We start from the raw sequence: 25473 nt of genomic DNA, 5'->3' as shown, positions 1-25473 counted from the left end.
ACGGTGTTGCTGCTGCTCTTCAATGCGTCGGGGCCGGCAGCGACCATGGAGCAGTGGCAGAGCAAGGCCGGGCTCGGGGGCACGCGGAGACGGGGAGCAGGGGACAATGGGAAAGGGGGGGCTCATTGGGGGGTGATGGCTGGAGGCCAGCGACGAGGACGGCGGGCTCGGGGCAGCACGCGGCGACGGGGACGAGGAGGGTGGCCGGCTCGGGGCGACACGCGGTGACGGGGATGAGGACGGCTGGCTTGGGGAGGCGACGGGGACGGGGACGAGGACGACGGGCTCGGGGATGCCGGCGACGAAGACAACAGGCTCGGGGAGGCGACGACGCGGTCCGGCAGCCTGGCGGCGTCGAGGTGTTCATCGACGATGGGGAGAGAGCGCGGGATCAAAGAACTAAATGGAAATTTTCACAAGTGTTTCTTATATACACGAAGCATTGGTACCGGTTCATGGTACCAACCGAGACCAATGCCCCCCTTTAGTCCCGGTTCGTACCACCAACCGGGACCAAAGGTCTCTTTTCAGCAGCCCAAAGGGCGGGAAGCATATACCTTTGGTACCGGTTGGTGGCACAAACCGGGACCAATGACACCCTTTGGTTCCGGTTGGTGGCACGAACCAGGACCAAAGGGGGGCATTGGTCCCGGTTGGTGCCCCCCGGGGCCAAATGTTTAGTCCCACCTCGCTAGCTAAGAGAGCTCGAGAGTAGTTTATAAGTGCTGAGCTCCTCTCAACTGCAGGCTTGCGGGCCTAATCTGACACTTCTGCCTGTGGGCCTACCGGGCTTCTATGGGCCTGAATCCTGGCCCAACAAGTTGGTTGGGTTTCTAGTCGTATTCAGGCCGTGGTGGCCCACTAGGTGGCATTTTTTTAATCTTTTTCCAGTATTTTTTGCTTTATTTATTTTATTTTGTTTGTACTTTCTGTTTTCCTGTGATTCTTTTTGCTTTTAGGTCACAAAAATTATAAACTTTCTGTTAGTGCCATTAGCTTTCAAATTTGAATAGTTTAAATTTGAATTCTTTGAAATTTGTGTGAATCACTAGTTTCTAAATAACTTTACTATACAAATAGATTTTTTTTGTGATTCTTTTTCCTGCTATTTAATATTACTGTGTTTTATCATTATATTCAATTTGGTAATTTTTAGGTTATTTTAAATGTATGTTTTAATTAAAAACATATTTTGTTATTCTAGTTTGCTAACTAAAAAATTCTTTATGAAAATTCTTTTTGCTATTAATGTTTTGAACAAAAAATACTTTGATAATTTTAGTTGCATAAATTTTATATATTTTTTGTTTCAAAAATACTAGAGGTTTATAAAATCTTTTTAGTTTATTCCTTTTGCTATTAGAGTTTTATAAAATATTTTTAGTTGATTATTTTTGCTATTGAAGAATAATATAGTTTTGTTTTAGTTGATCATAACAGAATATTTCAATTGATTATTTTTAGTTCATTCTTTTTGCTATTAGAGTTGAAAAACACTTCAAATGAACTCTGAAATTGAAAAGCGCTTCAAATGAACTCTGAAAAGGTTGAAAGTTGGCATGGTATCATCATTTCAGCCACATAGCATGTTCTAAGAAGTTGAGAGGGTTAAGGCAAAAACTGGATGCACTTCGTGTGCAAAATGGACAATCTCTTTCGAAGTATCTGGGTTTTGGACGAAAACTCATCTGTTACAAAGGTATTTCATTTACTTGAACTTATTTGAACTCCAAACTTTTTGTGTGTTAAAAATGCACCATTCAAAGCCACATCATCAATTTTCAACCCTTTCTGACTTCATTTGCTATTTTTCATGCATTTACTGATTTTTTGAGCTAAATGACCCTGAAATTGAAAAGCACTATAAATTAACTCTGAAAAGGTTGAAAGTTGGCATGGTGTCATCATTTCACCCACATAGCATGTTCTAAAAGGTTGAGAGGGTTACGACAAAAACTGGATACACTTTGTGTGCAAAATGGACAATCTCTTTCGAAGTATCAGGGTTTCAGACGAAAACTCATCTGTTACAAAGGGATTTCATTTATTTGAACTTATTTGAACTCCAGACTTTTTGTGTGTTCAAAATGCACCATTCAAAGCCACATCATCCATTTTCAACCATTTCTGACTTCATTTGCTATTTTCATGCATTTACTGATTTTTTTTGGAGCTAAATGACCCTGAAATTGAAAAGCAATTCAAATGAACTCTGAAAAGGTTGAAAGTTGGCATGGTATCATCATTTCAGCCACATATCATGTTCTAAAAAGTTGAGAGGGTTAAGGCAAAAACTGGGTGCACTTCGTGTGCAAAATGAACAATCTCTTTTGAAGTATCAGGGGTTCGGACGAAAACTCATCTGTTACAAAGGGATTTCATTTATTTGAACTTATTTGAACTCCAGACTTTTTGTGTGTTCAAAATGCACCATTCAAAGCCACATCATCAATTTTCAACCATTTCTGACTTCATTTGCTATTTTTCATGCATTTATTGATTTTTTGAGCTAAATGACCCTGAAATTGAAAAGCACTTAAAATGAACTCTGAAAAGGTTGAAAGTTGGCATGGTATCATCATTTCACCCACATAGCATGTTCTAAAAAGCTGAGAGGGTTACAGCAAAAACTGGATGCACTTCGTGTGCAAAACGGACAATCTCTTTCGAAGTATCAGGGCTTCGGACGAAAACTCATCTGTTACAAAGGGATTTCATCATCACATTAAAACCAAAGTACAGTAGTGATCAAATATTATTACTGAAAAAATAAATACATAAAGTTAATACATAGTTCTCATTGAACAACATATAGCTCTCGAGAGCATCTAATTAAACCATACATTGAAACTATGTAAAACATTTCAATGCAACAACATATGCGATCATAATCGCAACTAAGGTAACAATTGATCCAACGGCATAATGATACCAAGCCTCGGTATGAATGGCATATTTTTTAATCTTTCTAATCTTCAAGCGCATTTTATCCATCTTGATCTTGTGATCATCGATGATATCCGCAACATGCAACTCCAATGCCATCTTCTCCTCCTCAATTCTTTTCAATTTTTTCTTCAAGTAATCGTTTTCTTTTCAACTAAATTTTAACCTCTCGACAAGAGGGTCAGTTGGAATTTTCGGTCCATATACCTCCTACATAAAACATCTATGTCATGTTGGTCGGCATAATTGTCATAAACACTAAATGAAAGAAATAGTTATAAAAGATAGTATATACCACATCCGAATCATAGACAGGACGAGGGCCGACGGGGGCGAATACCAAAACCATCGCACTATATAATAACAAACATTCAAACAATAATAAAAGTAAGAAAATTATACAAGTAGCAATCTAAATCATATAACTAAGAGTTTTTTTCTTTTAGAAAGAAGATAAGAACAAGAGGCTCACCACAGTGGCGCCGGCGACGAGATCGGCGCGGGCGATCGACGGTAGTGAGGACGTGGACGGGACAGGAAGGACCACCAAACTGATGTCTACTACATAACCTTCTTCTTGTAGACGTTGTTGGGCCTCCAAGTGCAGAGGTTTGTAGGACAGTAGCAAATTTCCCTCAAGTGCATGACCTAAGGTTTATCAATCCGTGGGAGGCATAGGATGAAGACGGTCTCTCTCAAACAACCCTGCAACCAAATAACAAAGAGTCTTTTGTGTCCCCAACACACCCAATACAATGGTAAATTGTATAGGTGCACTAGTTCGGCGAAGAGATGGTGATACAAGTGCAATATGGATGGTGGATATAGGTTTTTGTAATCTGAAAATATAAAAACAGCAAGGTAACTAATGATAAAAGTGAGCGAAAACGGTATTGCAATGCGTTGAAACAAGGCCTAGGGTTCATACTTTCAATAGTGCAAGTTCTCTCAACAATAATAACATAATTGGATCATATAACTATCCCTCAACATGCAACAAAGAGTCACTCCAAAGTCACTAATAGTGGAGAACAAACGAAGAGATTATTGTAGGGTACGAAACCACCTCAAAGTTATCCTTTCTTATCGATCTATTCAAGAGTCCGTAGTAAAATAACATGAAGCTATTCTTTCCGTTCGATCTATCCTAGAGTTCATACTAGAATAACACCTTAAGACACAAATCAACCAAAACCCTAATGTCACCTAGATACTCCAATGTCGCCTCAAGTATCCGTGGGTATGATTATACGATATGCATCACACAATCTCAGATTCATCTATTCAAACCAACACAAAGTACTTCAAAGAGTGCCCCAAAGTTTCTACCGGAGAGTCAAGACGAAAACGTGTGCCAATCCCTATGCATAGATTCCCAAGGTCACTGAACCCGCAAGTTGATCACCAAAACATACATCAAGTAGATCAATAGAATACCCCATTGTCACCACGGGTATCCCACGCAAGACATACATCAAGTGTTCTCAAATCCTTAAAGACTCAATCCGATAAGATAACTTCAAAGGGAAAACTCAATCCATTACAAGAGAGTAGAGGGGGAGAAACATCATAAGATCCAACTATAATAGCAAAGCTCGCGATACATCAAGATCGTGTCAAATCAAGAACACGAGAGAGAGAGAGATCAAAAACATAGCTACTGGTACATACCCTCAGCCTCGAGGGTGAACTACTCCCTCCTCGTCATGGAGAGCGCCGGGATGATGAAGATGTCTACCGGTGAGGGATCCCCCCTCCGGCAGGGTGCCGGAACAGGGTCCCGATTGGTTTTTGGTGGCTACAGAGACTTGCGGCGGCGGAACTCCCGATCTAGGTTATGTTCTGGAGGTTTCTGTATTTATATGAATTTTTGGCATCGGTCTCACGTTAGGGGGGTCTCCGAGTCGTCCACGAGATAGGGCCCATGCCCAGGGGGGTAGGGCGCACCCCCCACCCTCGTGGACAGCCCGGCACTCTTCTGGCCCAACTCTTTTACTCCGGGGGCTTCTTTTCGTCCATAAAAAGTCATCAAAAATTGGCACGTCAATTGGACTCCATTTGGTATTCCTTTTCTGTGATACTCAAAAACAAGGAAAAAACAGAAACTGGCACTAGGCTCTAGGTTAATAGGTTAGTCCCAAAAATCATATAAAATAGCATATAAATGCATATAAAACATCCTAGATGGATAATATAATAGCATGGAACAATCAAAAATTATAGATACGTTGGAGACGTATCACAAACCTAGACAAATCTTGAGGAAAATGGAGTTGGGACAAGGAATTTTGAGAGGAGAAAGCTTATAAAGTGTGGCTCGGGTATTTCATCGAACACCTCATGTGCATAGGAGGTGAGCTAGAGCACCACAAAGCTCTCCCACGGCTAGCTAAAAGAACAAAGAGTGCACTGCTCTGCTCGTGGGCAAGGTATATATAGGCCTCTATTTGGTCCCGGTTCCAGACACAAACTGGGACTAAAGGTTGTGGGCCAGGAGCAAGGCCCATTGGTCCCGGTTCGTGTCTGGAACCGGGACCAAAGGGGTCACACGAACCGGGACCATTGGCCCCCGAGGCCCGGCCGCCCCCCTGGCCTCATGAACTGGGACTAATGCTCCTATTGGTCCCGGTTCGTATGAGAACCGGGATTAATGCCCTCTTCAGGCCTGGATCAAAACCCTGTTTTCTATTTGTGTTAGACTGTCTCTTAGTTGGGGGATTTTTCGGTGTTAAGTTTCATATTCTGGCGTACAGTTTTTTTTCATAATTCCGCGTTGCAGAAATCCTTGATATTTGCATGAATATTTGCCAAGCTATGTTGCTTTGTAGAGGATGTTCATTCTGAAATATGCAATGCACTAGATGATTAACCTTGAAAGCCAAAGTATTGTAAATTAACATTTTGTTTGGACGATAATGTTTTACTACTTAGTTTTTGTTATGTATAGGAATCAACATGGGATATTCAACTCCATTCTGTTTTTTTACATATTCATTATATTGTTCTAAAATATGGTGAAGCAGTATTTTGCTTTTATGGGTCCCCGAACTTGCGGTTGCATTATTGTATTTTTTAAAGAGAAATATCAATTATTGAATTTGGTTTTAAGCTTTCAATATACATGCGTCTATTTATACAAATTGTATATTGCGATCTTAGTAGATAAAATTGCATGTTCGTTCAAAATATTATAAGACTATGATTGCATTTTGGCTTTGCAAGACTTTGAGGATTTATCATTTTGTCTGAAAATTAAAACATCATCAAAAAAATATGTGTCCCTATATGTAACTAATATGTGAAAAATAAATTTAGACACTATTTTGTACAAAAGTAGCAAGTACAGTGACAACAAACGTTCTAGCCTGTGCTGGTGCACGGGTTGATGATTAGTTTTTCTAATCAAATTTTATATAACATATTAAATTTGAAGTCATAGTTTAAAAGATACGGATACTTTTAAGAAAACACCTGTGGTTGAGTTGGTTAGGTGGACAGTGGTATCCCCAACCCACCAGGGTTCAAATCCTGGTGCTCGCATTAATCCTGGATTTATTTCAGGATTTCCGGCGATGCGCTTTCAGTGGGAGGAGACGTTCCCGTCGACGACGAGGCGCCTACGGTGACTTCGTAAATCTCAAGATGATATGGCGGCTCAGTCTCTCGGAGGTGCTCATAGGAGGTGCTCATAGGGGTAGGGTGTGCGTGTGTGCATTCATAGGGATGAGTGTATGCGCGTATATATGAGCGCTCGTATTTGTACTGATGCTCAAAAAAAACATTTTATATGTACTGCAGGTTGATTAACCCAACTATCATGAAATGTACAATATTGTTATGTACGTTGTGTCACGCTGGAGATAATATGTTCGGGCGTAAAGAACAAGGAAAAGGAAATATCAGTCTGATCAAAGCAATATTTAATGAAGAAGCTGTACGGGTCGGTCAAAAATAAAAAAGCAATTCCGATACCTTGCATGTACAACCTATCACGTATACAAAGTTAATTTATCGTCGGACACAAACGATTAGGTTAGTTTCCTGAAACAAAGAGAAAAGAAGGGGGGCCTACGTCGGCCATGACACGCACAAGCATAAGACATCTACGTACATGCCGCTTGGGTGAGTCCAAGCAATCTACAACAAGCGCACTTGCCCATCTAGGTCCTGTACCAATGTGAAAAAACTACGTGCAAGTCTTTACAAAAACATGCATCCAACATCAGACAACTTGAGTCATGCGTAGATATTAAAAAAACAGTCATGAACATATAAAAAATGTACAGGTGGGTCTTTCCAGGAAAATATAGGTGCAAGTCTTTCAGAAAGAACATGCATGCAATTCATCTAAAAATATACATTCAATTCCCAAAAAAGGAATTGGTGATCAACGCCGCCGAGATAATATTCGGGCCAAGCAAACAAGCATTCAACCTGTACAAACAAAGCCACTGAATTTATCATTTTAAGTTGGAATCTACAAGAATGTGGTTCATCACAGATGATCGAGGTTTTGAGTCAGATTGTTCAAAATAAACATACTAGATACATATACTATTAGGTGGACAAACTATACAATCAGATTTATATATGAACCTCTTGCGTCATTTAAATTTTTAATATATATTATACGTTATGAAATTTGGGATAAGGAAAAAAGCAACTTAATATACATGCGACCCACATAAATGAAGCTAACTTTTGATATATATTCCCGCTAAAAAAGCCCAGAATATATATCTAATTTATTTCGTAATTAAAACAACGAACAAATAGATTGCATCATTACTTTATCGTTGATTTAATAATTTTAACGCTTTAGATTATGTATGGCTGTTAAAGCACGAAGAAAAGAAAATATGAGTCGGATCTGAACAATAGTAAATAAAGAGTAGTACAAGTTAGTTAGAAAATTTGAGTCGGATCAGAACAACAGTTAATAAAGGAGCAGTACAGGTTTGTTAGAGAAATAGTGATCCCAAGTTTTAGTGTCTTGGGTGAAACTGAAATAAATTTGACAGTCTAATCTGGATTTGGCAGCATGCAATATATATAGTTATTGGACCAACAATAGGGGAACATCTCTCGGGTGATATCTATCAACATGCATGGGTTTCTTAAAAATGGATAAATGCATAGAGGTAAGGTTAAAATAGTTGTTGAGTACACATTGTATGGACAACACTATGCGTGTGTGAACCATTGGTTACTCCGAGGCTTCACACAATTCAGGTGGTGGAGAGGCGACATCTTAGGCCCTGTTTGGTTTCAATAAGTCATCTGACTTATAAGTTAGGTGACTTAAAATCAGTGATTTATAAGTCACGTTTGTTTGGTTATCACCTGATTTATAAGTCATCTGAGCACATCTTCCCACCTTGTTTTTTTAATATAAAGGTGATGGGACCCACGCAAAAGGGATTGACTTATAAGTTTTAAGTTGGATTGGAGCAACTTATGACTTATAAGTTGGGGTGACTTATAAGTTGGGTTCGTTTGGCAAAATAAGTCACTTTTTGTACTTTTCGACTTATAAGTTGGTAATTTATTTGGAACCAAACAGAGCCTTATACCTCAAGTATTAGGGCATCTCCAGCCGTTGGCCCCCCAGGAGGGGCAAAAAATCGCCCCCTGGGGGCGCACCGGCGCCAAACCGCGCACTGGGGGCGTGATGCCCCCCAGTCACGGCCCCCCACGGGTTTTTAAAATATCCAAATTCGGCGCAAACACAACGCAAACACGGGCGAGTTCGTTCGAATTTAAACATATTTTACAAAAAAAAAAAAACTACCGCGGGCTACCCCGCCGTCTCCCTCGCCGCCCGCCCCACGCGGTTCTACATGCCGAGGAGGCTGTAGAACCGCGTGTAGTCACCGCCGCCGCCATCGTCGTCGTCGTCCTCGTCGCCCCCGCCTACGCCTCCGCCGTCCCTGCTACATCCCTCCCACGGTTGGCGCGGCGGGTTGGACGGTCCGGGGGCGTCGTCGTCGGAGCTATCGAGGACGACGACACCGTCCTCGCCCTCGCGCCCACGTTTGCGGGCGGCGATCTCCTCCAGGGCCCGGCGCTGCCGGACCATCTCCTCGCGCACGTAGTCCTCGCGCGACCACCGCATGGCGTCCTCGTCGGAGAAGCCGCGCCGGGCTATCTCCTCGTACTCCGGGGGGAGGCTGGACTCCACCTTGGGCTCGACGAGGGCGCCGGAGCTGTGGGTACGCGCGCGGACAGGCGTGTCCTGGGGCTCCGGCTTGACGGGGCGGAGGTGGAGGCAGGTAGAGCCACCGGAGCTGCGGGTACGCGCGCTGACAGGCGTGTCCTGGGGCTCCGGCTTGACGGGGCGGAGGTGGAGGCAGGGAGAGCCGCCGGACGAGGAGGAGGACGCCCCGGTCTCCATGCGCCTCGGCGTCCAGGAGCTTCCCCGGCGGCGTGAGGATGACGGGGGAGCGGGGTACTCGAGGCGCGGCGTGTTGCCGCCCTCGATGTACTCGAGAATGGCCTCCAACGTGCGGCCGGGCACGCCCCACCACCGGCGCCGGCCATCGGAGTTGAGCCTGCCGGAGGGCACGACGCCGTTGGTGGCCTCGAGCTGCTCGGCGTGATGGCGGCGGAAGTAGGGCTCCCAGAGCGGGCTGTCGGGGACGTACCGTGGCCCCTCCCTCGCCGCCCGCGGCAGGGACGCGCGGATGCATGCGATCTCCGCATGCCGCGTCGTCCCGGTGGGTGGTGGTGGCACCGGCACACCGCCGGCGCTGATCCTCCAAGCCCCGGGCACCCGCATGTCCGGCGGGACCGGGTACTCGGCCTCGAAAAGGAGGCGAGCCTCGCCCTTGTGCAGATGACGGCGCCCGAATCCATTCGCCGCCGCGCCATCGCCTGGGAAATGCTCGGCCATGCTTTTTCAACTGGCGGCGAGAGGAGGAAAGGGGGAGAAATGAGCGCGTCGTCGGTGGATGATCGAGGTGAGTCTCTCCGGCGCGCTTGCAGACGGCTTTTATAGGCGGAGACGCCGCGTGGTAGGCTTGGCCGGCGCGTTACGCGTGGCGTCATTGCGTGGCGGCCGAGGGACGCGCCGCCCAGCCTTCACTGCGCCGCCCGTGAGGCATCAATGGAGGCTGACCGGCGCGGCAGCGCGCGGCAGCTTTGGCATTGATTCGTCGCGGGAAACGAGGCGATGAGGACGACGAAGGGGCGAGCAGAGGGTAGAGTCGCTGACGCGGCGGGCCCGCGGCTCTTCGCGCCAAAAACGATTCGCCCGGCGCACCCGAGCGACCCCCAGCACGCCGGGCTCGGGTTGAGTCCGCCGTCGCCAATTTCGGCCCGAGCCGGTGAAAACTGGGCTCTTGGGGGCGTGACTGGACCAATTTTTTGGCGCCGGCGGACGAAAAGGCGCCTGGGGGGCCTTCTTGGGGGCGCGGCTGAAGATGCCCTTAAATGGACAAGAATCACTTAGTATATGAGATAGATGAAATTGGGTGATTAAAAACAATGACAATATACTATGTGTGCGGCCAATAAGTGTATTAATTGCATGACACAAAAAACAGTGTCCTCGCAAATTGAAATCATGCTAATATTCTAACGGCATAAATCGACCTAAAACAGACATGAAAATGACCAGAAAGAACAAGGCACTCTAAGAGTGAGCACAAAGGAAAGTATGACAATATGTTTTTAATAGCAAAAATAGTAGGGAAGACACATATTGTGCCATTTTATATATTTTTTGTGCAAAAATGTACAATGGAGGGATGGTATTACCTCATATGCAGAAGTGACAAACAATTAAAATAAATAATCCCCCCCCCCCTCCCACCCCCAAAAAAAAGAAGTGGAAGAAAACATATCGAAGGATGACACAAATAAATTATGTCTAATGATGAGATAGATTAAAGAAAAGAACTCTATTTAATCCTAGCTAACGATGGGAGCTAGAGTGTAAACTTTTTTTTTGTGGGATCGCTAGAGTGTAAGTATGAAAGTGTTGTTTTTGCATGGCAACCCACGGGATCTTTAACTTCCATTCTTAAACAGAAACATCACTATTGATGACTTAATAGATTGTTCAGTTGTGCACCTGAATAAGATAAGACAGTAGATCATGTAAAACAAAAATTGTATAGTCATGTGCTAATATATGTGGGACAAATAATTCATAGTCATGTGGTAATATGGCTATATAATTTTATAACATTTAGAAATTCTATTATAAATAAATAAAAATAAACATTTTGCAATTAGAAAAATAAATAAAATACAAATAAAGAAATAATCATAACAATGTGTAACTAATCTAGCCGCGCAAATGCGCGGGTCACACCGCTAGTTTCCTAACAAAACAAAAATCTGACTTAAAACTGTCATGTGGGTTGATTATCAATAATTATCTGGGGTTTTCTGCAAAAGTGAAAATCTATACCTACTAATAAAGCAAAGTGCTTTTCTCCAATATTTTCATCCGTTCATCGTCGAAAATATTTTTTCTATCCGAGGTGGTACTAAATTTTTGTGCATCTACTAGAAAAGATAAAAAGTTTCTCCAGAATTCCGCAATTGGGTCGGGCGCACTCCAGCCCAACAAAGCCAACCCAGTAATTATCCTGCCCAGGCGTTAAAAAGACCTTATTTGTCGCACACACTGACAAATAGTTCAAGGAACGCACAGGTCGCCCAAGACTGGGCCGGACCATTTGGTTTTGTATGCTCGAATCGCTTATGCATCAACTAGGGTTGTCTATATTTTCCATTCTAGGTGGGTTATTCTCACGATGAGTGGACTCCGCTCATCATTCACGAGAAAATGGCCAGTAACCGGGATGCCCAGTCCCATGCTCAGATCAAATAAAAATAATTGCAAACAAAACTCCCCCGGGATTGTTGTTAGTTGGACGGTACCCGTAGTTTCGGACCAGTCATGGAATGTGCTTGTTGGTGATGGGGGAGTATAAACTTTACCATTCTATTTGGGAACCGCCTATAATGTATGTAGCATGGAAGATATCGAGATCTCTTGGTTGTTATGTTGACAATGAAAGTATACTGCTCAAAATATTATTTATCTATGTTTCAAAACTCGAGCTCTGGCACCTCTGTAAATCCCTGCTTCCCTCCGCGAAGGGCCTATCAATTTACTTTTCTGTTGAGTCATCATCCTCTTATAAAAAGCACCAGTTAAAGAGCACCACTTTCATTTGTATGCATTGTTATTAATTTACATTGAGTATGACTGTGACTGGATCTCTTGTGTCATGAATTACAATGTCTAGTCAGTCCTTGATCTTCAGGGGTGCTCTGCATTTATGTTATGCGGTCTCAGAAAGGGCTATCGAGATACCATCTTGTTATATCATATCATGATTGTTTTGAGAAAGTGTTGTCATCCGAAATTTATTATTATTACTCACTAGTTGATTATGCCAAAGATATGAGTAAACGTGAGACCTAAATGTTATTGTGAATATGGTTAGTTCATGATCTTTGCTGAAAACTTGAATGTTGGCTTTACATATTTGCAACAACAAGATCAAACAAAGTTTGTAAAAGTTTTTCTTTATCACTTTCAGTTTGTCAACTGAATTGCTTGAGGACAAGCAATGGGTTAAGCTTGGGGGAGTTGACACGTCTCCAACGTATCTACTTATCCAAACTCTTTTGCCCTTGTTTTGGACTCTAATTTGCATGATTTGAATGGAACTAACCTGGACTGGCGTTGTTTTCAGCAGAACTGCCATGGTGTTACTTTTGTGTAGAAATAAAAGTTCTCAGAATGACCTAAAACTTCTCGGAGATATTTTTTGGAATTAATAAAAAATACTGGCGAAAGAATCAGCTGAAGGGGGCCCACACCCTGGCCACGAGGGTGGGAGGCGCGCCCTACCCCCCTGGTCGTGCCGCCCTATCTCATGGGCCCCCTGGACCTTCACCGACCTCAACTCCAACTCCATATATTCATGATTAGGGAGAAAAAACAGAGAGAAGGATTCATCGCGTTTTATGATATGGAGCCACCGCCAAGCCCTGTTCTTCCTTGGGAAGGCTGATCTGGAGTCCGTTCGGTGCTCCGGAGAGGGGAATTCATCGCCATCGTCATCATCAACCATCCTCCATCACCAATTTCATGATGCTCACCGTCGTGCGTGAGTAATCCCATCGTAGGCTTGCTGGACAGTGATGGGTTGGATGAGATTTACCATGTAATGAGTTAGTTTTGTTAGGGTTTGATCCCTGGTATCCATTATGTTCTAAGATTGATGTTGTTGTGACTTTGCCATGCTTAATGCTTGTCACTAGGGCCCGAGTGCCATGATTTCATATCTGAACCTCTTATGTTTTCATGAATATATGAGTGTTCTTGATCATATCTTGCAAGTTATAGTCACCTACTACGTGTTATGATCCGGCAACCTCGGAGTGACAATAGTCGGGATACTTCCCGGTGATGACCGTGGTTTGAGGAGTTCATGTATTCACTAAGTGCTAATGCTTTGGTCCGGTACTCTATTAAAAGGAGGCCTTAATATCCCTTAGGACCCTGCTGCCACGAGAGGATAGGACAATAGATGTCATGCAAGTTCTTTTCCATAAGCACGTATGACTATATTCGGAATACATGCCTACATTATATTGATGAACTGGAGCTAGTTCTGTGTCACCCTATGTTATAACTGTTGCATGATAAATGTCATCCGACATAATTATCCATCATTGATCCATTGCCTACGAGCTCGTTTCATATTGATCTTTGCTAAGTTACTTTACCGTTGCCACTGTTACAATTGCTACAAAACTGCTACTATTGCTTTTGCCACTGTTACCATTACTTCCATACTACTTTGCTACTAAATACTTTGCTGCAGATATTAATTATTTCAGGTGTGGTTGAATTGACAACTCAGCTGCTAATACTTGAGAATATTCTTTGGCTCCCCTTGTGTCGAATCAATAAATTTGGGTTGAATACTCTACCCTCGAAAACTGTTGCGATCCCCTATACTTGTGGGTTATCAGCCTCTGTGATAGTATCCACGGGGTAGCGAGGAGCCGTCAAATCAGGCTGGGCTAGCTCCATGGAAGCCACGCTGCTTCTCCGCTGAGATGGCGGGGTAGCTTCTGGGGTAGCTTCGAGCCACTGAGATGGTTGGCCGGCAGTTGCAAATTCCTCTAGCTTCGCTAATCTTGCTTTGATTGTCTCCATTTTGCTCTGCTCCACTTTCCTCTTTCTCTCTCGCTTTTTGTAACCGCTTGCATCGGGGAACCCATGCACCCATGCAACAGAGCCTGGTGTGCCTCGTGTTCGTCTAGGGTGCTCAGGATTCCCGAGGGCCTCAGACATCTTGTCCTTCACTTTGTCGGGAATGAACGTCCCTTTCTGCGTTGCAGCGATATAATTCTTAAGCTTCTTGACCGGTATTGCAAGTTGCTCGTCCGTCCAACAACACTCCCCTGTTTCTGGGTCCAAAGTTCCCCCAACCCGGAAGAACCAAGTCCTTGAATAGTCTGGCAAGTTCAGTGTCGCTGGTTGGACCCCCTTAGCAATCAGGTCTTTCTCAGCTTTGTCCCACAACGGCCGAGCTTTGAGGTAGCCACCTAACCCCGTGTGATGGTGATACAACTTCTTTGCAGCATTTTTCTTGTGTTGTCTCTGACATTTTCTTACCCTTCTCTGATGTCTTGTAGGCCACAAATGCGGGCCAGTGATCTCTTATCTTCTCAAATCGGCCGGTGAATTCTGGAGTCTTCCCTTTGTCAACAAAGTTTGTGTTCAACTCTTTCTTCCACCTCCTGAATAGATCTGCCATCTTCTTAAGAGCATATGACTTGACCTTTGTCTCTATAACTTGCTTATCCATATCCTCCTCTGGCGGTAGGGTGAAATTTGCCTTCAGCAGGTCCAAAGATCAACTTTCTGTCTATCATTGACATAAGAAACTTCAGGGTCGCCGGCCTTAGCCGGCTTATTCCATTGCTGGATGTTGATTGGGATGGTGTCCCTAACAATAGCTCCGCACTGAGCAACAAATGGCGTCCTTGGTCCGCTTGGGTTCAATCGGTTGGCCGTTGCCCGCGATTTCTGTGATCGTGAACCTTTCATCCTGGCGCAACCTTTTCTTCAGGCCTCGTCTCGTTACGGAAGTTTGGCTTGATCTGGAGGGCTATAAAAGAAGAAAGAAGCGTTAATATATGTACATACCAAAACAATTAATGCGTCAATTAGTCAGCACAGGCTTAATTAATATATATACCTCGCCGGACTTTGCAACAGCTACCTCCTCCGTTCGGTCACCGGAGCAGTCATCCTCTCCTTTCTGACCATCGGTGTCGTTGAGATATGACAATACATCACGTCTGTCGCGGATTATGTCCCCCAACAACTCTTCTTGTTCCAAGTCTCTTTGATCCATAGTTTCTACAAATATTACAACATGGCAATTAATATACAAACATGAGATGGATATATTAGTGGCAAACATAACCTAGCTAATATCACAACAAGGAATCATAAGCACAAACATATACATAGCTAATGACAACAATGAACATAATAATTACGGGTAGGGGCGGGATGGGGTAGATCAACAACGCTCTTTCTTCGTCTAGGGTTTGGGGTGGCCTCGACAACGCTGTTTCTAAGTGATTGCTAAACTGGTTGCTAAACTTTTATGCTTCGTTTATATGAAGATCAATTGTCCAATATAACTATGTTCGCGATATGAGGCATTGGACATTATCTAGATCATATGCCTCAAAATCAAAGGGAAAACTCCTGTCGCAACTATCCGCGGTGATCAAATACATACAAGTTAAAAAAACTTCTATGCTCACAAAAATATAAGCCCGAGGGGAATTGAAGTTATCGGGTTTATGTTTATACAACAAATGGACATCTCATACATCTCATCTCATATCATTTCATCTCATCTGAAAAAACAGAGCACATCTAAAAAAATACATACATACATACATACATGGAAAAAAATTGTTATGAACAAAAAAACATCATATATGAACATTTTCTATATCTATACATACATACATACATGGACAAAAAAATGCTATGAAAAAAATCATTAGTAATTATTTTTATAATGATTTGGCCTCAAAAAAATCTTCTATTAGTATTTTCAAACTCTAGAATGACCCTGTTGCAGTAGAACTATTTCAAATAATTCTTTTCAAATGCCACAATTTTTTGAGAAGTCCTCTGATGCCTATAGATCATTTTTAGGCAAAACCCCACTTTGGTCATTTGAAAATTTTGAGCACAACTTCCATTTTTCAATTTTGGTCCAATCTTGGCATTAAACTACAACCCTATTTTTCCTTGCTAAAAAATCCTGAAAAAATTAGTCCAACTGCATGACAGTACCCACACTCCATTTCACCAAAAACCTTCTAATCCATAGTTCAAATTTTTCAAATTTTGTTCAAATGAAATTTGAACCAAGTTCAAATTCCTTGCTGAAAACCTATTCTAAACCACTCCAAAATTCTGAAATTTTGCCATCACCTTTGTCTTGCATCAGTACCTCACCACAAAAAAATCAGAAATTTCAAAAATGCCCAAAGCCATCTAGAATTTCATCAAACACCTTCTATGCACTATTCATCACTGTAAAAAAATTCAAAAAGGGGGACTGCTGCTGCTGCAGCTGCTCTTCACTGTCCACTCCTCTTCTCATTCATGGTGTTGCTGCTGCTCTTCAATGCGTCGGGGCCGGCAGCGACCATGGAGCAGTGGCAGAGCAAGGCCGGGCTCGGGGGCACGCGGAGACGGGGAGCAGGGGACAATGGGAAAGGGGGGGCTCATTGGGGGGTGATGGCTGGAGGCCAGCGACGAGGACGGCGGGCTCGGGGCAGCACGCGGCGACGGGGACGAGGAGGGTGGCCGGCTCGGGGCGGCACGCGGTGACGGGGATGAGGACGGCTGGCTTGGGGAGGCGATGGGGACGGGGACGAGGACGACGGGCTCGGGGATGCCGGCGACGAAGACAACAGGCTCGGGGAGGCGACGACGCGGTCCGGCAGCCTGGCGGCGTCGAGGTGTTCATCGACGATGGGGAGAGAGCGCGGGATCAAAGAACTAAATGGAAATTTTCACAAGTGTTTCTTATATACACGAAGCATTGGTACCGGTTCATGGTACCAACCGAGACCAATGCCCCCCTTTAGTCCCGGTTCGTACCACCAACCGGGACCAAAGGTCTCTTTTCAGCAGCCCAAAGGGCGGGAAGCATATACCTTTGGTACCGGTTGGTGGCAAAACCGGGACCAATGACACCCTTTGGTTCCGGTTGGTGGCACGAACCGGGACCAAAGGGGGGCATTGGTCCCGGTTGGTGCCCCCCGGGGCCAAATGTTTAGTCCCACCTCGCTAGCTAAGAGAGCTCGAGAGTAGTTTATAAGCGCTGAGCTCCTCTCAACTGCAGGCTTGCGGGCCTAATCTGACACTTCTGCCTGTGGGCCTACCGGGCTTCTATGGGCCTGAATCCTGGCCCAACAAGTTGGTTGGGTTTCTAGTCGTATTCAGGCCGTGGTGGCCCACTAGGTGGCATTTTTTTAATCTTTTTCCAGTTTTTTTTGCTTTATTTATTTTATTTTGTTTGTACTTTCTGTTTTCCTGTGATTCTTTTTGCTTTTAGGTCACAAAAATTATAAACTTTCTGTTAGTGCCATTAGCTTTCAAATTTGAATAGTTTAAATTTGAATTCTTTGAAATTTGTGTGAATCACTAGTTTCTAAATAACTTTACTATACAAATAGATTTTTTTTGTGATTCTTTTTCCTGCTATTTAATATTACTGTGTTTTATCATTATATTCAATTTGGTAATTTTTAGGTTATTTTAAATGTATGTTTTAATCAAAAACAGATTTTGTTATTCTAGTTTGCTAACAAAAAAATTCTTTATGAAAATTCTTTTTGCTATTAATGTTTTGAACAAAAAATACTTTGATAATTTTAGTTGCATAAATTTTATATATTTTTTGTTTCAAAAATACTAGAGGTTTATAAAATCTTTTTAGTTTATTCCTTTTTCTATTAGAGTTTTATAAAATATTTTTAGTTGATTATTTTTGCTATTGAAGAATAATATAGTTTTGTTTTAGTTGATCATAACAGAATATTTTAATTGATTATTTTTAGTTCATTCTTTTTGCTATTAGAGTTGAAAAACACTTCAAATGAACTCTGAAATTGAAAAGCGCTTCAAATGAACTCTGAAAAGGTTGAAAGTTGGCATGGTATCATCATTTCAGCCACATAGCATGTTCTAAGAAGTTGAGAGGGTTAAGGCAAAAACTGGATGCACTTCGTGTGCAAAATGGACAATCTCTTTCGAAGTATCTGGGTTTTGGACAAAAACTCATCTGTTACAAAGGGATTTCATTTACTTGAACTTATTTGAACTCCAAACTTTTTGTGTGTTAAAAATGCACCATTCAAAGCCACATCATCAATTTTCAACCCTTTCTGACTTCATTTGCTATTTTTCATGCATTTGCTGATTTTTTGAGCTAAATGACCCTGAAATTGAAAAGCACTATAAATTAACTCTGAAAAGGTTGAAAGTTGGCATGGTATCATCATTTCACCCACATAGCATGTTCTAAAAGGTTGAGAGGGTTACGACAAAAACTGGATACACTTTGTGTGCAAAATGGACAATCTCTTTCGAAGTATCAGGGTTTCAGACGAAAACTCATCTGTTACAAAGGGATTTCATTTATTTGAACTTATTTGAACTCCAGACTTTTTGTGTGTTCAAAATGCACCATTCAAAGCCACATCATCCATTTTCAACCATTTCTGACTTCATTTGCTATTTTCATGCATTTACTGATTTTTTTTGGAGCTAAATGACCCTGAAATTGAAAAGCACTTCAAATGAACTCTGAAAAGGTTGAAAGTTGGCATGGTATCATCATTTCAGCCACATATCATGTTCTAAAAAGTTGAGAGGGTTAAGGCAAAAACTGGGTGCACTTCGTGTGCAAAATGGACAATCTCTTTTGAAGTATCAGGGGTTCGGACGAAAACTCATCTGTTACAAAGGGATTTCATTTATTTGAACTTATTTGAACTCCAGACTTTTTGTGTGTTCAAAATGCACCATTCAAAGCCACATCATCAATTTTCAACCATTTCTGACTTCATTTGCTATTTTTCATGCATTTATTGATTTTTGAGCTAAATGACCCTGAAATTGAAAAGCACTTAAAATGAACTCTGAAAAGGTTGAAAGTTGGCATGGTATCATCATTTCACCCACATAGCATGTTCTAAAAAGCTGAGAGGGTTACAGCAAAAACTGGATGCACTTCGTGTGCAAAACGGACAATCTCTTTCGAAGTATCAGGGCTTCGGACGAAAACTCATCTGTTACAAAGGAATTTCATCATCACATTAAAACCAAAGTACAGTAGTGATCAAATATTATTACTGAAAAAATAAATACATAAAGTTAATACATAGTTCTCATTGAACAACATATAGCTCTCGAGAGCATCTAATTAAACCATACATTGAAACTATGTAAAACATTTCAATGCAACAACATATGCGATCATAATCGCAACTAAGGTAACAATTGATCCAACGGCATAATGATACCAAGCCTCGGTATGAATGGCATATTTTTTAATCTTTCTAATCTTCAAGCGCATTTTATCCATCTTGATCTTGTGATCATCGATGATATCCGCAACATGCAACTCCAATGCCATCTTCTCCTCCTCAATTCTTTTCAATTTTTTCTTCAAGTAATCGTTTTCTTTTCAACTAAATTTTAACCTCTCGACAAGAGGGTCAGTTGGAATTTTCGGTCCATATACCTCCTACATAAAACATCTATGTCATGTTGGTCGGCATAATTGTCATAAACACTAAATGAAAGAAATAGTTATAAAAGATAGTATATACCACATCCGAATCATAGACAGGACGAGGGCCGACGGGGGCGAATACCAAAACCATCGCACTATATAATAACAAACATTCAAACAATAATAAAAGTAAGAAAATTATACAAGTAGCAATCTAAATCATATAACTAAGAGTTTTTTCTTTTAGAAAGAAGATAAGAACAAGAGGCTCACCACAGTGGCGCCGGCGACGAGATCGGCGCGGGCGATCGACGGTAGTGAGGACGTGGACGGGACAGGAAGGACCACCAAACTGATGTCTACTACATAACCTTCTTCTTGTAGACGTTGTTGGGCCTCCAAGTGCAGAGATTTGTAGGACAGTAGCAAATTTCCCTCAAGTGCATGACCTAAGGTTTATCAATCCGTGGGAGGCATAGGATGAAGACGGTCTCTCTCAAACAACCCTGCAACCAAATAACAAAGAGTCTTTTGTGTCCCCAACACACCCAATACAATGGTAAATTGTATAGGTGCACTAGTTCGGCGAAGAGATGGTGATACAAGTGCAATATGGATGGTGGATATAGGTTTTTGTAATCTGAAAATATAAAAACAGCAAGGTAACTAATGATAAAAGTGAGCGAAAACGGTATTGCAATGCGTTGAAACAAGGCCTAGGGTTCATACTTTCAATAGTGCAAGTTCTCTCAACAATAATAACATAATTGGATCATATAACTATCCCTCAACATGCAACAAAGAGTCACTCCAAAGTCACTAATAGTGGAGAACAAACGAAGAGATTATTGTAGGGTACGAAACCACCTCAAAGTTATCCTTTCTTATCGATCTATTCAAGAGTCCGTAGTAAAATAACATGAAGCTATTCTTTCCGTTCGATCTATCCTAGAGTTCATACTAGAATAACACCTTAAGACACAAATCAACCAAAACCCTAATGTCACCTAGATACTCCAATGTCGCCTCAAGTATCCGTGGGTATGATTATACGATATGCATCACACAATCTCAGATTCATCTATTCAAACCAACACAAAGTACTTCAAAGAGTGCCCCAAAGTTTCTACCGGAGAGTCAAGACGAAAACGTGTGCCAATCCCTATGCATAGATTCCCAAGGTCACTGAACCCGCAAGTTGATCACCAAAACATACATCAAGTAGATCAATAGAATACCCCATTGTCACCACGGGTATCCCACGCAAGACATACATCAAGTGTTCTCAAATCCTTAAAGACTCAATCCGATAAGATAACTTCAAAGGGAAAACTCAATCCATTACAAGAGAGTAGAGGGGGAGAAACATCATAAGATCCAACTATAATAGCAAAGCTCGCGATACATCAAGATCGTGTCAAATCAAGAACACGAGAGAGAGAGAGAGATCAAAAACATAGCTACTGGTACATACCCTCAGCCTCGAGGGTGAACTACTCCCTCCTCGTCATGGAGAGCGCCGGGATGATGAAGATGTCTACCGGTGAGGGATCCCCCCTCCGGCAGGGTGCCGGAACAGGGTCCCGATTGGTTTTTGGTGGCTACAGAGACTTGCGGCGGTGGAACTCCCGATCTAGGTTATGTTCTGGAGGTTTCTGTATTTATATGAATTTTTGGCGTCGGTCTCACGTTAGGGGGGTCTCCGAGTCGTCCACGAGATAGGGCCCATGCCCAGGGGGGTAGGGCGCACCCCCCACCCTCGTGGACAGCCCGACACTCTTCTGGCCCAACTCTTTTACTCCGGGGGCTTCTTTTCGTCCACAAAAAGTCATCAAAAATTGGCACGTCAATTGGACTCCATTTGGTATTCCTTTTCTGTGATACTCAAAAATAAGGAAAAAACAGAAACTGGCACTAGGCTCTAGGTTAATAGGTTAGTCCCAAAAATCATATAAAATAGCATATAAATGCATATAAAACATCCTAGATGGATAATATAATAGCATGGAACAATCAAAAATTATAGATACGTTGGAGACGTATCACAAACCTAGACAAATCTTGAGGAAAATGGAGTTGGGACAAGGAATTTTGAGAGGAGAAAGCTTATAAAGTGTGGCTCGGGTATTTCATCGAACACCTCATGTGCATAGGAGGTGAGCTAGAGCACCACAAAGCTCTCCCACGGCTAGCTAAAAGAACAAAGAGTGCACTGCTCTGCTCGCGGGCAAGGTATATATAGGCCTCTATTTGGTCCCGGTTCCAGACACAAACTGGGACTAAAGGTTGTGGGCCAGGAGCAAGGCCCATTGGTCCCGGTTCGTGTCTGGAACCGGGACCAAAGGGGTCACACGAACCGGGACCATTGGCCCCCGAGGCCCGGCCGCCCCCCTGGCCTCATGAACTGGGACTAATGCTCCTATTGGTCCCGGTTCGTATGAGAACCGGGATTAATGCCCTCTTCAGGCCTGGATCAAAACCCTGTTTTCTATTTGTGTTAGACTGTCTCTTAGTTGGGGGATTTTTCGGTGTAAAGTTTCATATTCTGGCGTACAGTTTTTTTTTCATAATTCCGCGTTGCAGAAATCCTTGATATTTGCATGAATATTTGCCAAGCTATGTTGCTTTGTAGAGGATGTTCATTCTGAAATGTGCAATGCACTAGATGATTAACCTTGAAAGCCAAAGTATTGTAAATTAACATTTTGTTTGGACGATAATGTTTTACTACTTAGTTTTTGTTATGTATAGGAATCAACATGGGATATTCAACTCCATTCTGTTTTTTTACATATTCATTATATTGTTCTAAAATATGGTGAAGCAGTATTTTGCTTTTATGGGTCCCCGAACTTGCGGTTGCATTATTGTATTTTTTAAAGAGAAATATCAATTATTGAATTTGGTTTTAAGCTTTCAATATACATGCGTCTATTTATACGAATTGTATATTGCGATCTTAGTAGATAAAATTGCATGTTCGTTCAAAATATTATAAGACTATGATTGCATTTTGGCTTTGCAAGACTTTGAGGATTTATCATTTTGTCTGAAAATTAAAACATCATCAAAAAAATATGTGTCCCTATATGTAACTAATATGTGAAAAATAAATTTAGACACTATTTTGTACAAAAGTAGCAAGTACAGTGACAACAAACGTTCTAGCTTGTGCTGGTGCACTGGTTGATGATTAGTTTTTCTAATCAAATTTTATATAACATATTAAATTTGAAGTCACAGTTTAAAAGATACGGATACTTTTAAGAAAACACCTGTGGTTGAGTTGGTTAGGTGGACAGTGGTATCCCCAACCCACCAGGGTTCAAATCCTGGTGCTCGCATTAATCCTGGATTTATTTCAGGATTTCCGGCGATGCGCTTTCAGTGCGAGGAGACGTTCCCGTCGACGACGAGGCGCCTACGGTGACTTCGTAAATCTCAAGATGATATGGCGGCTCAGTCTCTCGGAGGTGCTCATAGGGGTAGGGTGTGCGTGTGTGTGTTCATAGGGATGAGTGTATGCACGTGTATATGAGCGCTTGTGTTTGTACTGATGCTAAAAAAAAACATTTTATATGTACTGCAGGTTGATTAACCCAACTATCATGGAATGTACAATATTGTTATGTACGTTGTGTCACGCTGGAGATAATATGTTCGGGCGTAAAGAACAAGGAAAAGGAAATATCAGTCTGATCAAAGCAATATTTAATGAAGAAGCTGTACGGGTCGGTCAAAAATAAAAAAGCAATTCCGATACCTTGCATGTACAACCTATCACGTATACAAAGTTAATTTATCGTCGGACACAAACGATTAGGTTAGTTTCCTGAAACAAAGAGAAAAGAAGGGGGGCCTACGTCGGCCATGACACGCACAAGCATAGGACATCTACGTACATGCCGCTTGGGTGAGTCCAAGCAATCTACAACAAGTGCACTTGCCCATCTAGGTCCTGTACCAATGTGAAAAAACTACGTGCAAGTCTTTACAAAAACATGCATCCAACATCAGACAACTTGAGTCATGCGTAGATATTAAAAAAACAGTCATGAACGGACGAGACTTGCTTGCTCCCCTTCCGTGTGCCCATCCATGCTCCCGCATACGTGGCTTGATTTGATTGAAACAAAATAAAGCCCGGCCCCACTCCCTTAAAATCAGGGGGGGGAGATGATTAGATTAGAAAGAAAAAAGGAAAAAATACAACCATTGGATGAGGTGTGAGCATGGAAAGGAAGCAGGCAAGGCGGATCCGTCATGAACATATAAAAAATGTACAGCTGGGTCTTTCCAAGAAAATATAGGTGCAAGTCTTTCAGAAAGAACATGCATGCAATTCATCTAAAAATATACATACAATTCCCAAAAAAGGAATTGGTGATCAACGCCGCCGAAACAATATTCGGGCCAAGCAAACAAGCATTCAACCTGTACAAACAAAGCCACTGAATTTATCATTTTAAGTTGGAATCTACAAGAATGTGGTTCATCACAGATGATCGAGGTTTTGAGTCAGATTGTTCAAAATAAACATACTAGATACATATACTATTAGGTGGACAAACAATACAATCAAATTTATATATGAACCTCTTGCGTCATTTAAATTTTTAATATACATTATACGTTATGAAATTTGGGATAAGGAAAAAAGCAACTTAATATACATGCGACCTACATAAATGAAGCTAACTTTTGATATATATTCCCGCAAAAAAAGCCCAGAATATATATCTAATTTATTTCGTAATTAAAACAACGAACAAATAGATTGCATCGTTACTTTATCATTGATTTAATAATTTTAACGCTTTAGATTATGTATGGCTGTTAAAGCACGAAGAAAAGAAAATATGAGTCGGATCTGAACAATAGTAAATAAAGAGTAGTACAAGTTAGTTAGAAAATTTGAGTCGGATCAGAACAACAGTTAATAAAGGAGCAGTACGGGTTTGTTAGAGAAATAGCGATCCCAAGTTTTAGTGTCTTGGGTGAAACTGAAATAAATTTGACAGTCTAATCTGGATTTGGCAGCATGCAATATATATAGTTATTGGACCAACAATAGGGGAACATCTCTCGGGTGATATCTATCAACATGCATGGGTTTCTTAAAAATGGATAAATGCATAGAGGTAAGGTTAAAATAGTTGTTGAGTACACATTGTATGGACAACACTATGCGTGTGTGAACCATTGGTTACTCCGAGGCTTCACACAATTCAGGTGGTGGAGAGGCGACATCTTATACCTCAAGTATTAAATGGACAAAAATCACTTAGTATATGAGATAGATGAAATTGGGTGATTAAAAACAATGACAATATACTATGCGTGCGGTCAATAAGTGTATTAATTACATGACACAAAAAACGGTGTCCTCGCAAATTGAAATCATGCTAATATTCTAACGGCATAAATCGACCTAAAACAGACATGAAAATGACTAGAAAGAACAAGGCACTCCAAGAGTGAGCACAAAGGAAAGTATGACAATATGTTTTTAATAGCCAAAACAATAGGGAAGACACATATTGTGCCATTTTATGTTTTTTTGTGCAAAAATGTACAATGGAGGGATGGTATTACCTCATATGCACAAGTGACAAACAATTAAAATAAATAATGCCCCCCCCCCCAAAAAAAAAAAGAAATGGAAGAAAACATCTCAAAGGATGACACAAATAAATTATGTCTAATG

At 41.9% G+C, this 25473-nt stretch overlaps 1 pseudogene; it reads right to left on the bottom strand.

Moving 5' to 3' along the window:
• Positions 1-25473, bottom strand: part of LOC125519196 (polyubiquitin-like) — a 268977-nt pseudogene that overhangs the window by 232362 nt on the left and 11142 nt on the right.

The sequence above is a fragment of the Triticum urartu genome, chromosome 7A (assembly GCF_056163025.1).
Source record: "Triticum urartu cultivar PI428250 chromosome 7A, HENAU_Tu73, whole genome shotgun sequence".
Taxonomy (NCBI): domain Eukaryota; kingdom Viridiplantae; phylum Streptophyta; class Magnoliopsida; order Poales; family Poaceae; genus Triticum; species Triticum urartu.
The sequence above is the reverse complement of the archived record's forward strand: the minus strand, read 5'-3'. Positions and strand labels throughout refer to the sequence as shown.